At 36.3% G+C, this 13,721-nt stretch overlaps 1 protein-coding gene across 4 annotated transcripts in view; it reads right to left on the bottom strand.

Moving 5' to 3' along the window:
- The window catches only part of ERC2 (ELKS/RAB6-interacting/CAST family member 2), a 521,691-nt gene that overhangs the window by 57,212 nt on the left and 450,758 nt on the right, over positions 1 to 13,721 (bottom strand). For all 4 annotated transcript variants that reach the window (XM_056338313.1, XM_056338316.1, XM_056338314.1 and 1 more), the window contains one exon: positions 4,630 to 4,820. The gene's annotated coding sequence lies outside the window, so the exon portion shown is untranslated. The remainder of the gene's footprint in view (positions 1 to 4,629; positions 4,821 to 13,721) is intronic.

The raw sequence follows: 13,721 nt of genomic DNA, 5'->3' as shown, positions 1-13,721 counted from the left end.
GCATTTCTTCAGAGCCTGAGGGTTAGAAGTAAGCTAGGCACAAAGGTTCTTTCCTAGCCTATAAGAATTCTGGAGATTTCAGAAAGGTCTTGTTAGTATTAGGACAAATCCTTTCACAATTTCCACAAAAGCAGAGATACCCAACCTATTACAGACAATAGTCCAGTGGTAATGACAGTTGCCTTGGATGCATTAGATATTCAGCTGGGTTTAAGTCTCTATTCAGCTGGATTCAGAAAAGAAAATTGAACCAAAGTCGCACGTCTTAAAGGATAATACCCTAACTACTAGGCTCTGGGTATTGTAATGCAGATTTCTCTCAAGTTTTCTTGTTGAGCAGTTCCATTTTCAATAAATTAGTTATTTGCTATTTGAAATTAAAGCTTCCTAAAGGAAGTTTCTTTAAACTGCCCTTGATATGAGAGATGTTTCAGGTTCGATAAAGCAACAATTCTATCAAAAACTCTGTTAACTTGAAAAATCTCTTAGCAGCTTCAGTATTTCCAAAAGCAAATGCAAATAAGTTCTGGACATTTGTAAACAGTCTCTTTTTTTCTCTGTGGTAACACTAAAGAGGGGACAGTGAGACCAGGCCATGCAACCTTCTCCTGTTCAAGATATCAAGTGATTTAAGGCTGGGGAATCACTGCTACTAATCATCCATCAATGAACCTTTCACATAAAATAAAAATTAAAAAACAGGCAATCAAGTGAAAAATTTTTTCATTAAAATTGATCAAGGGAAAACACAACACTCATAGTAGGCTGGGGTTTTTTTGCTTACTGACAATGCAGTTGACAATTTTTATACCTGGAAGGATAAGGCCTTTAATCTGAGCTTTAACTAACATATGAGTCATCTTTACTGTGATTTCTTTTTACCCTTCCTATCTGTAATCTTGAAAATATGCTGTTTCCAAATTCAATAATAATTTTCATGTGATTTGCATTGCATGTCTGTTTTTTATTTCTATAGATTGTCTTACATTTGACAATTACCTGACTCTTATCAAGATGGGTACTGATCACAACTTTTAATTATTACAACTGCCTTACTGTGTTTGAAGACCTCCACCCACCTCCAAAGCTTACCACTCTATTAACTCATAGCTTTTAAAAAATTTCCGTCCTGTAGTAATGTTTCTGTTTCCTTGGCTCTCCAACTCAATATTCCAATTCCAGTTTTCTTTCAGTGCTCTCTATCCTGCTCTGTCATTATATGGGTTATTACAATATTTTTTAGCTATTTATCCCACATTTGTAACACTGGAATCTAAGCACTCCCTTTAACATACTAACAAACACCCACTTCTCTAGAGCAATCAAGTCAACACCATGCTAAGCAGCTCCCTACACTAGTAGGTCCCCATGCACTCAAAATGGTTAATATGATGCTGACTTACAATCTTTACCAATTTAACTTCTGTTCACTTGAAAGGAGAGATAGTCTTAAATTGTGCAACTGGTAGCCCTTCTTCAGACAGATCATGAGACAGTGAAAGTCCTGTATGTGGAAACACAAACACTGCCAAATGAACATATCTTTTGCTCACAAATTTGCACATAAATTTGCTCAGTCAATAACCAGGATATGGATTGCATCCTTTCTACTTCTGTGAGTGCTATCCTGCTATACAAAAAGCTCCACTGCAATGAAAATAGACACCAGTGAGGCAATCTGTCATGAATATAAGTTTCTATGCCCACCTCCACCACCCTCAATTTACCATATTACAGAGCAGCAATAGTTCACATTTGGATACTAAACCAGGTGATACATCAACTGCCAGAAAAGCCTAATGAATCACGTGATTCCTCCAGTGTTTTAAAAAGGTAGAAACAATAATAGAAGTGCCAAGGAAATCCACAGTTCTAATTTTATACTGTCTGTAGCTCTTCAGACTAAATATAATTCACAGATGTCATTTTCAAAATTAGCATTTCTATTAAAAAAAAAAAACAGACTCATCCTAGTTGATCGTAGACACTGACTTACCACAAATAATTCCACTGAGGCAGATAAATGCACTTGCATGAATGAGGACATGCACTGCAGGACTTCATAAAAAACATACATATTGGAAAAAAATACGATAGCCTAGGAATTAAGTCAGAAATGTTGACAAGCATTTGTTTTATAACTGCAGTGCAGTTAATTTAGTTGACTATTCCTGAATTCAGATTTAACACACACTGCTCAACTGCCCAAAAAGCATTAACACGTTTAAAGCAATTTCATTTTTTGGAGCTTCAGAATGCACTGTTTGCCTATGGTTCATAACTGTCCACGCACTTTTGACCCACAAATTCTTCCTATCATCTTGTTTAATTATAACACATTCTTTTAAAGTTAACTTACGTTTGAAAAACAAGTTCATAAACCCCCTCAGTTCTACATTCAAAGGAACTCTGAAATCAAAATATACTAATTACAGGCCTAAAAGTATGGGAATTCAAAAATGAGGTGTGAGGAGAATTTAGGCATCTCCAGCCAAAATGGTGATCCGCCAGGCCCCTGTCATCCTGGAGATACCTGCTCTCTGAAGACAATACCGTTTTTGATGGCAAGACAGGCCACAGACAGGAGCTGTATCTCTGTGCATGGCCAGAATTTACCAACCTGGCCAGGACTGAACATCCCACTGCACAGTTTATGTCTAATCCTGACTGGGATCTAGAAATGAAGCCCACCCCTGCACAGATGATCTGAGGAGTTTGATCCAATAGGTATTCTCAAAGCCAGCCTAAGCCAGCCTAATAAACACCAACCAGGTGGGTTTCCTACAAAATTCTTCAGGTGCTGTTTCTTTCTAAAATGGTACATGAACAGCAGTCCTTGCTAGCCTAGCAGCAGGACTACTCGGCCCAGAAGCAAAATCCCCACGTCCAATTCCTTCCTCAGTCTAGGACTCAAAGCAATGTCTTTCAGAAGAATGTTCCAATCAATAGGCTACAGGCTGGGCCAAATGCTGGGATGAGGATAGGGATATCTTAAAGCTCTCTTGATGAAGCTGTATCACTGTACAGAAAATAATTCGAGATTCATTGGGCCAGAGAAAGAACACAAGAGGGAGCAAGAGTCTGTAGCCTAGTGATTTGGGCACTCAGCTGAGAAAAGGAGTTCTGGGTTCCTGGCCTTTGCTCCATAGAAGGTTCATGCAGTTTGTCCAATAACCTTTCCACAATGTAAGTCCTAGCTTGAATCTGGCTACATTTTTCTTCTTGATCCAAGTCTATAAATACCACTTTGTGTAATCACACTAATCAGTTTGAATTTTGCAAACATCAACATGTCATTTGTAGGCTTTTAATGCTAAATTATAAATAGAGAACATCAATAAAACTGAAATGTACAAAACCCTAAAGTTTATTTCATATTAATTTTGCTTTATAAGTATATAAAATATAACAACTTACTCGAAAGCAGGGTAAAAATATTATTTAAATGCAAATACATTAATTTACCATTGTCAATAATGCTGCTTTGAATTACAAAGTTGAAATTCATTTTTTCGTCTCATCTTTTCTCATCTCATCTTCATGGTAAAATTTTTAAGAAGTTATGACAATAGTAACAGATTTCTAATATCTTGCTTCTGCTCAGTTTCAGTTTCTGAATCTCACTTAATACTATTTCATTTGCTAGTTCTCATTTCCTAGCACAACAGTGCAGTGTCACGCAGGCAACTGTTTAAATCCAAGCAAGTTTATGCTGATATTCCCACTCCAAGAATTTCATGGACATATTTCTGTTTTTGCTAAACATTCTTTTTAGAACAGCTTCATTTTGGGCCTAAGGCTACATGACAGGGTCCCTTTAAATAATATTCCATGCCTTGAAACAAATCACAAAAACTGTTATATCAAGGCAAGTTATGCAACAGCTCTCTATGGTCTTAGCATATTTACTCTGTCACGCCATATGTGAGACTGCAGCCTCCACAACAAAACCTTTACACACTGAAGTCATTATCTCTGTGAAGTCTGCAACTGGCATTTAAAACTTATTGATGGCCTGGGTATTGGTGGCTCAGTAGGCAGCACTCTTGCCGGAGGCCCAGGAGGTCAGAGGTTCACATTCTGCTCAAAGAACAAGTTGGACATATTCCAGAATTGTGTGTGGGCTGTGCTAGACTCCTGAAGGGGCAGTCCCTAGGACAGCAAGTGAAACCTTGTCTGTTTTGTGGATATCAAAGTCCTCTTGGAAATGGAAGAGGAAGAAGTTTAACTTGCCAGAAGCAAGTGAATGAAAATGAGCATACTTGCTGGGGTCCTGGGTTTAGTAGCATGTGCTAAATACAGAACGGTAAAACTACAGTCCACTGAGTAGCTTTAAATAAGACATTTTGGTCTTTGTGTTCAGCATATGTCGAAGAGAGGTACAGACTGCCAGCCACGCTCAGTATTAGCCAACTTCCTTAACAGCAGAATGACTTTGGATTCAATTTCACACCATGTAACTATGAAAACTGCATGCGTCGTTTTGGTAAGTGAGGAATCTAAACAAAAATGCTTTAACACTGGTAAAACTTCAGAGCACACTATATAATTACTGAAAAAAATCTTTAGCCAAATATCTAAATCAATACTAGCAACATATATAGAGAATAATATAAATGGAGATTCAACCTGCTCTGGTGTTAAACTTTGACACTTGAATATCCCAGATGTCTCCCTCCTCCTCTTCTTCTTTATAGGCAGGTAAAGATGGATCTCTTGAAGAAACTGGGGATCACACTCTAGGCAAAGGTTGGACAGGTGATCAATGTACAGCATGAGATTTTGCCGTGGCTATGTGCCTCCAACAGTGACTGGATCATCTGGTTTAGAAAAACAATTCAAAATTGTAATATTTTCTAAAGAAATTATTTAGGGAAAAATTAGCAAAAGGGAGAACAAATGATTTTTATAACATGGACTGTATCACAGAACTTTTTTCCCATAATTATATAGTTCATTTCAAAACTGCATTGATTTCTTATTTAACATTTAGTTCATTAACTTTTTCATTCCTTAGAAGTCAGCCTTTAGAGGACTGTATCCCATTTCCACTGGCAGAATGTGTTCAATAGTTACTGGTGCGATAAGAAGTTACAAGTTTCAGTGTCTTTTCTTGGTGTCTTAACACAACCATGCAAAGTGCCAAGGCCAGGCCTGGCCCCTTACTTACACAGGCTTTGGAGCAAGCCACCATTTATTAGCCAAACGGGACTCTACTCTGTAGTGCACTTCAGGGAGGTATGCACAGAGGTTAATGTTTGCTAATGAAGATTCATCTCCCAACACTCCCTTCATTGTCAATAGATGGAAAGAGCATTTTCTAAAGGACCATTCAGAGAACCTAAAGGACCTTTTTCTACTAGCATTTAAGAACACCATCTTTTATCTACCCATCTTGTATGTAGTGCTTTTTTTTTTTTTTTTTTTTACCATCATGGAAAAACAAACAATACCCTCCTTCCCAGAAATATCCATTAGTATAATGGACCTTTAGGTTTACGTTTGGTGAAATCAACCTGTATTTAAGCAACAGTGTTTACACACATTAAAAGAGATCATGAATTACAAGCATCATGACATCTTTAGGCTATCACACAATTAATGTGTAAGCAATGGACTTCTCAAACAAAACAAGTTAATGATGACATTATTTCTACTTTAGAAATAGAGGAACTCATATAACACAATCCCAGTGAAAATCTGCGAAGAATTATGAGTTCATTTTGTCACTAAAATATGAAAAGAAGCTATTTCAAGGAGAAGGATGTCCTCTTAACCCTTGACAACAAATTTATTTGTTTTTTGCTTTTCTCAGTAAGAAAGCAATTAGGTTTTTTTCCAATAAAAATATCCTTGTCCATATATAAACACTCCTGGTAATCACGTAATTACCTTACCCAATCAGATTAAATTACTGTCAGTTGAGTTCCCACTGTTGATTAACTTTCGTGTATTCTAAACCTAAATGAAGTCTTTGGTAAAGTCACTTAGTCATTTACAAAGGTGTCTCTATGATTCCAAAAAGTATAACAGCAATATATTATTCGCTATAATCATCAAATATCCAAGGTCAAGGATAGATCACAGTGGACCCCTTTTTTAAAACCCAAAGAAACACAGATTTAAACTATGCTGCTTATTTTTGTGTTTCTTGCCATGACTTCTAAATGTAATAGTAACCTTTGACCCCCATACATTAAACACCATAATTATGTAATTAAAACTAATTATGCAATTTAAAATACATATTTTTGTCCTACAACAGGCAGGTCAATTACCTCACTCATTGACCTTGGAAGCTTTCACAGTTTAAACAAAACAATGAGGCTTTCAATTAATTTTAAAGGACAAACAGAGAAGGAGCAGCAGAACAATTCTTCAAGCTTATATTGCATAGACGGATCACCTACAAATCTCTTCATTTTGTATTACATAAAATAAAAGCCTTAACATTTAACATAAATGTTTTTCTTTCTTACGTTTCTATCATTAGAAATGTTAACACATTTGTGAACAAATCATATATACACATTACTTGCCAAATGCAAGCAAGAAACGAGGCCATATAACACTTCCTTCTTTCTGCCACTCCTTTTCTTCAGCATGGTTTCCTTTGCTTCCTCCTGTACTTCTCTACCTCTCTCCCTGATTCAATTTCACTTTATGCAGTCTTTTTCTTTCCCTTTTTCCTTTGTTATCTTCTCTGTTCCATTCCTAGCTGTAAAACCTGACAGCAATTTATATATTATTGAACTACTGTACCAAGTTTCCACTTGCACCCCTAACCCCATCCTTGAGATTGTGTTTCTCATCATATACCAGCACCAGTGGCTCCTGCTGGTGATAAGCCAGCACACTGAGGGAACTCAGAACTGCAGAAAGGTACAGCTAAAACATACACGGTATGTGCTCTAAAAAACATTCTAAATGTTCCAGTATAGGAAGTTTGGTACAAGTGAGAGACACTTTTATGAAATTATTGAAATACATTTCACTTGGATAATGTCTTTTTTCTCTATATACACTTAGGTAAACTATATATACTGCACTGAAAAATTTTAAAGTTGTACAACAGATACTCATGCAATATTATATTTTGTCCAAGGAACTTGTTTTTTTTTTCATAGAGTAAAATTAGCATCATAATTCAACCATGGTTTTACTTTTCATTAAACTAAATCCCATTCACGAAAGAACAATTCTTAAAGCAAGTCTAAGCCTAGGAGCTCTACATTAAAAGGGATCATGTTCAGCTATCTTGTTTTTTGAATTGTTGTCTTAGCCACAAATAGTTTCACCAAAGTTAATAGGCTTAGCTGTGAAGAAAAGTGACAACATATATATAAGTGTACCAATCAAATTTTAAGTTGTTTTATGTGTGGATCAGAAAATAGCTACTGGCAAAACACATTTGCAAATCTTTGCTGACTTGTTCAAAGAAAGACAAAAATACCTGCAGCACACTTTGTGTTTTCGTGTCATTTCTAACACCATTTTTGGAGCCCTTTCTGTTCTCTGCTTTAATTAGGTCTGACTGGCACAAGGAGCTCGAAAAGATATCAGTAAACCTTGACATAACGGAAACAAGGAGCACTGAACTCTGAATGAGAAGTTACAACAGTAAAGAACCAATTTAAGATGGTAGCAGGCCTTATTGCAACATTAAACCGCAAATTGGATCTGATTTATACAAACCAATATATTGAGATAGTGCCCCAAACTTCTGGACAATAGCTTGAAGGAAAATAATATAGTGCATGTGGAGAAATTCCATCCAAGGGAGCCGAGGAGATTATTCCTTACACTCTCATTTAACAAAAAGGTTCTCTCTCTTTTGAACAGAACATTGAAATTGTAATTGAGCTCATGGAGCATCCCAAACAGAGTAGCAAAAGAATCTGTGAAGTAGTCCAAATACAGTGCTAATGAAACAGAGTGGATTAGAAGCACTGGGACAGATTCTACAAGTGGCTAAATAGCAGCAGGAGATCAGCTTCACGAACAGCAGGATGCTGTTCTTTCCAGACGGGAGTGACATAATACAGGCAAAACAATCAAGATTTTAGCAGATAAATGTATGCATTAGGAAAAGATTGCTGTGGAACTTTCACACTCAACAAACATTTAGGTAAATTCTGTAGACCTAATTTACACTGGAGAGCATTTTGTCTTATACAAACATGCCATGTTAATCACGTACAACAGAATCTTTTATAAGATAAAGACAGTAATTTTTAAGGGCTTAAATGCAGAAAACAGAAGAGTATTTGCTGAACAATTCAGTAAATGGATAAAGCAAAAAGCTTTCATAGCTTGACACAGCTTTAATTCTGTCCTGAGCAATTCTATGTATATTAGGTTAAACATACATAAAAATATTAGCTCCAAATATCTAGGATATTTAGAATGAATAAGTAACAGAATCCATGTAACCCTATTAATATTCATAAATTCCATAGTATAGCAGTAACATTAGAGAAATATTAGGTTCTGAAGGGAACAGTTGCATTTGTAAAAAGACATACCAAGATATCAAAATAAGACACACTTAATAAAAAAAAGGATCAATAGATCATTTTGATTTCTAAATTTGATGGGATTTTATAAAATCACACTTTCATTCTAAACATTTGTCTTCAAAATATCTTCAAAAGGGCTGAGATTCCACTTAGTTTCCATCTTATGCTATAAGCAATGATAAGAAAACTTAATTCAGTTACTTTTTAGCTAGGGAAGTGTAAAACATCCATCGGTCTTCCATAAATTCTTCCCTGACCTCCATAAAATATCCTTTTGGCCTAATTACTTTAGTAAGTTTGACATAAATTATAATTCCTAGCTCAAGAAGAGATTCCAGCCTGGAGTACAGGCCACACTTCCCCTTGACTCTTAGAACATTGTGAGACAAGAATTTGTGAGGTGAGGTAACTGCAGGAGGCCTGTTATACAGCTAAGAACATTGGAGCACACCACAGGTCCATCCACTGCAGCACCCTTTCTCCTGCAGTGGTTCCTGACGTAGTCCCCCACCTTAAGCAGCCTTCACAGGAAAGATTTTATGCATTGCAAACAGTATCTCAGCATTTAATAGCCTCTGATGCTCTGCCCGCCCCTGCCCCTCCTTGAACTCATCAAATGTCTTTTTGAACCAGTGAAAACTTTGGCACTCAACAACATCGTGTAGCAAAAAGTTCTGTAGAAGAACTGCCATTTATAGGAAGACATACCCCATGCTTTCCCTGCCCTTCCACTCCCATCACTCTTTTGGTTTTTGTTTTTTATACTCCCCAACTGGTAATTGTATTTGATACTTTGATTAACTGTAATATGAGGGATAGTAAGTAGCTGTTTTGAATTCACTTCATCAGGGATGGCTTTATACTTTCTGGAAACTCACAGGCATTTGGTTTAACCTTAGTTCTCCAGTTAATTATCCAGTTGACTGTTTTCATTCAGAAATCAGTTTAAGAGGCAGTTGTGCCTTTGAGAACACGAGCTATAGTGATTAAGGAAGCAGGAGAGAGATAAGGCCAACCAGAAGCAGAAAGGCACAGCGTTCCCCTGCCATGGCCTGGGCAACCACATGAGAACATCACGACATTTGCAGAAGACACCTGAGGACCATATTCCCTAAGCCCTTTCTCACCACATGACCAGAAGTTCACGTAGCATCTGATTAAAAAGCAGGCACTTCACATCACATGGCTGAGTGAAGGAACATGACAGATGATGTCCGTATTTTGATAATTTGATGGACATGTAAATTGATCTGTGTTCATTTCTTCTGGAGAAAAAACAGATTACCGAGCAGATTAAGTTCTTGCTAGCTGGCTCCAGTCTATGGATCTTATCACAAGTTGGCCATCTGTGATGTTAATGGGTATGATTTCTGGAGATCTTTCATAAAACTGTATGATCAGGAATTTGGAATGAAGTAGAGAAAGCCACAGTATTCATCAGTTCTAGCTCTAGCCCCCTGCTCAGCTGAAAACCCACCAGACGATGCTGCTTTTCTATTACCTGCAGCATTGTGCAGTTATTGAAATATGTAGTCATCTTGTTCTCATCACCACAAGGAGTGTGACTTATTTACATGTACAGATGTATTGCACATTTATAGCATGTTTGGTACAGAGCAGAGCAGCTCTATAAAAGCTGATTAAGACATTATGCTGAACTAAAAATTGGATGCTTTGTGAATATCTGTGTTTTGGCCTTTCCCCAAATGTCTTCTCCCCCCAAAGTGAGAGAGGACAGCTGGAGTAGACTAACTTTCTGTACACAAGAGACATTTTTGCTTCCCTTTTGAAGGTATTGCTTGCATGTTATTACATTTACATAAAGGATCTTTATTCTTTTCCATATATAGTAAATTGCACTCCAGTATGTGAACAGTGTATAGCCATTTCCCCCCAAATACAAGTTATCCTCACTGTCATTCAAGCTTTTTTTCCCCCCATTACAAAGAGTTGATGCAAATCTATTTTTGTTTGGTCTGTTTTATGCTGACAGCAATTAATTCTAAAGCCTACAGCATAAAGAAATGCAAGTGTCACATATGTTTTTAATCTACAGGCAAGTTATCCAATTATTTTAGGTAAACTTTATGATCACAACCATTCTTACCAACTCCGATATGATAGGTTATTTTCTTCTTAATGGCTTAAGACTCATATATACTGCTATGAAGAATATACTCTTGAACATTCCTCATGTTTTACCTCCTGATCTTGAAATAATAATACAGTCAATGAACACATTTTGTTTATACTTATTAGTCAAAAGACACTAAAAGCATGCTGGGAAAGAATATTCCACGCCTTAGGACTCAAACAAGTTCTCTTTATAAATAGAGCTTGTGTAAATCACAGACAAAGTCGACAAATTTCATGGATTAGTCATGGTGAAAATATCAGATTTCATGGTTTAAGACAGATTAATAGGAAAATCATATTAGAATACCGATTATCCAAATTCTGCATGTTGTTGAAAAATGAAATGAAAAATAGTGATAGTTCCAGAGCCCCTTCACTTATTTATATTTGCACTGAGTCACATACAGAGCGTAAATCTTGCTCATCAACCAAGTGCCTTGTAAAACCTCTGAAATCTATATTTAGCTACATTAGGCAAGGCACACTAGAACCAGAACATCAGGAATTACAGAGACGATAGTACATTCAGGCTTTTTCAATGCATTTTTCCATCCAATTATCCTAATGTGAAAATATTTTGTCACCTTATAGAAAAACTTTAAAGGAAGGAACAGACTTTAAAATTAAATCAGCTGTTTTCACAATTATTTATATTTGGTGCATTTAATTTAAAATTAAGGAGAGAAACTCCTAAAAACGTTCCACTTTAACAGAACATCTCGGTATTCTGGTAAAAATATAAAATTCATAGCAGTGAAAAACATTTGGAGTTAAGAGAAACTATCAGTTTTCATGTAAAACTTCATGGCTTTTAAGTCTTTCATGATGATGTAATCTAAAGTGAGGCCTTATTTAAAAGAGAGGTTACATATAACCATGTGATTCAAAGAGACTTGTTGACTGTATAACTATTTGGCTTGATGCCTACATCTCTTCTACTTAGTTGTATAGACCACTTGTCATCTTTGCATATAAAGACAGCCAATTTGTCATAAGTTTTCTTTAATTCTTTTTTTTTGTCTTCTTTACAATATCCTTCATATACATCCTGGTCATCAATATCATATATCTGACTGGAGGATGGAAATTCATTTGTGTGTCTGTCTTATTTTCTTTGCATGCAATCCTCCTGAGTCTTATAGGATGTACTTAATAAGAACCACATTATTCTGCTAAAGGAAGTCCTTGAGCAGACTTTGAGAAGCAGTATGGCAAATTAGTTTCAGAACATGGAAGGTCAGGTTGGAAGTAAAAAGCTGCAGTTATCTGCAGTATTTTCTGCAGTTCACAAAGTAAGAAAGGAGGTCTAACTTTCAAGACAGGATTTGTTTGATGTTTTTTCTTTAGAAAGCTGGACTAATTTATCCACAAACAATAATGTGTTGGACATTAGCTAAATCTAGTTAAAATTAGCTTTTAGTTAAATTCACATTTTTAATATATGAGCAATCACATTTCTCAGAATTCTAAGTGTATTTAAGTTTTTGTTTTCACAAAGTTAGAACATTATTTGCCAAAAAAAAATAAAATCTGTACCATTCAAATATTTAAATTTAGGTCTGTTTGAGTTTGGACATAAACAGCCCTTTAGATGGTTGGAAATGCCAGGTTTACAGCTGTCCTTGCAACCTTAATTCTACCCCCCGTGTCTATAAATTATGGTTATTTCTAACTAATGATCACACTTTATTCTTCACTCTAGGATCTCAGTGCCACTCTGTTCACAAGCTAAATGTTTCTTACAGAGTGAAGTTGCCCTTCAGTACTACCAAGGTTTTAAAAATGCTGCCTTTGCTAAGCATCTCCCTGAAACTACGTTACTATTTGCTTCCTGGGTTTCTCTGTGCTGCTCATCACCATATCTGGATATCTCTAGAAAACTAACAAACTGCTCTCTGCATCTTCTTTGTGATACAAAAAGAGCATTATTATCTGTGTGGGAAAAGATGGTGCACAGGCACTGGGCACAGTTTCAAAAGTCTTTGTTGCAGATGTCTTGGTCATTTGCTCTAATGCATTAGGCTTACTTCTGTAAAGTTCTTCAGGTTTTATAGTCCTTTTCATTTCTGAAACAGTTGTATAGACTTTAACATGTTATATATGACACATCTCTATAAAATAAAATTGTACATTTTATTTTCCTCATTTTGTAGATATTAAAAAGTGGCTTTTGCCTAGGCAGCCCAAAGAACTGTTAGAAATGGCCTAAAACTCAGAACCACTCTGGGTGTTTCAGCACAGGTTTTGTTCCTGATGACCTTTTAAGACCACAACGGCAGCGTTTTCATCCCTCTGAAGCACTGTGGATGCTCTATACATCTGAGACAGGTCAGGACTGAAATGAACAGAAGGTCACACAATACCTGTATTTTGGTCTGCACAATTTGTTAGCTTATAAGAAATCTGTAGCAAGAAAATGGATAGAGCTAAAATGACCAATAACATTAATGTCTCCCACAGTCAACATGCCATTTAATATGCAACTCAAGAATATATTTAGTATGATAGATAGCAAGCATGGAACAGCAGTGAGGTGCTGCAGAAAAAGTGGTAAATGGCTACATAACTGAAAAGTGCTGTAACATGCACCAAAAAGGGCACCAAAATATAAATTATATGAGCTACTTTAAATCAGGCACCTCCTAACTTCAAGACTTTTGATGTACACTGTAATGTCCATTTAATGAAGCCACTTCATGGACTTGCAACATATATTTACTGTATTGAAAGACAAAAGTTACAGACAACTTTAGTAATGGCTCATGAGTATTGTAAGCAGTCTGAGCTCTTAACGGTGACAGTCAAAGTACAGATATACACTATTTAAAAAAACCCTGTGGTTATTGGTGATCACTTCCAATTACAGAGTTGGGCACTGAAAGAAAAAGTTGCTAGCTTCTATACGTGAGCAAATGAAAGCATTCTGGTTTGCTTTGTTTATTGTTAAGACACACTGGAGCATAAATCCATCCTTTACTCTCTGCACAAAATCTGAGTGCCTTCTCTGGAGTGGCCATTGAAACTAAAAAAATAGTGACAATAGGGCTTTTGATTCTTTAAACCTAC

This window comes from Falco biarmicus, chromosome 4, assembly GCF_023638135.1.
Source record: "Falco biarmicus isolate bFalBia1 chromosome 4, bFalBia1.pri, whole genome shotgun sequence".
Classification (NCBI taxonomy): Eukaryota; Metazoa; Chordata; class Aves; order Falconiformes; family Falconidae; genus Falco; species Falco biarmicus.
The sequence above is the reverse complement of the archived record's forward strand: the minus strand, read 5'-3'. Positions and strand labels throughout refer to the sequence as shown.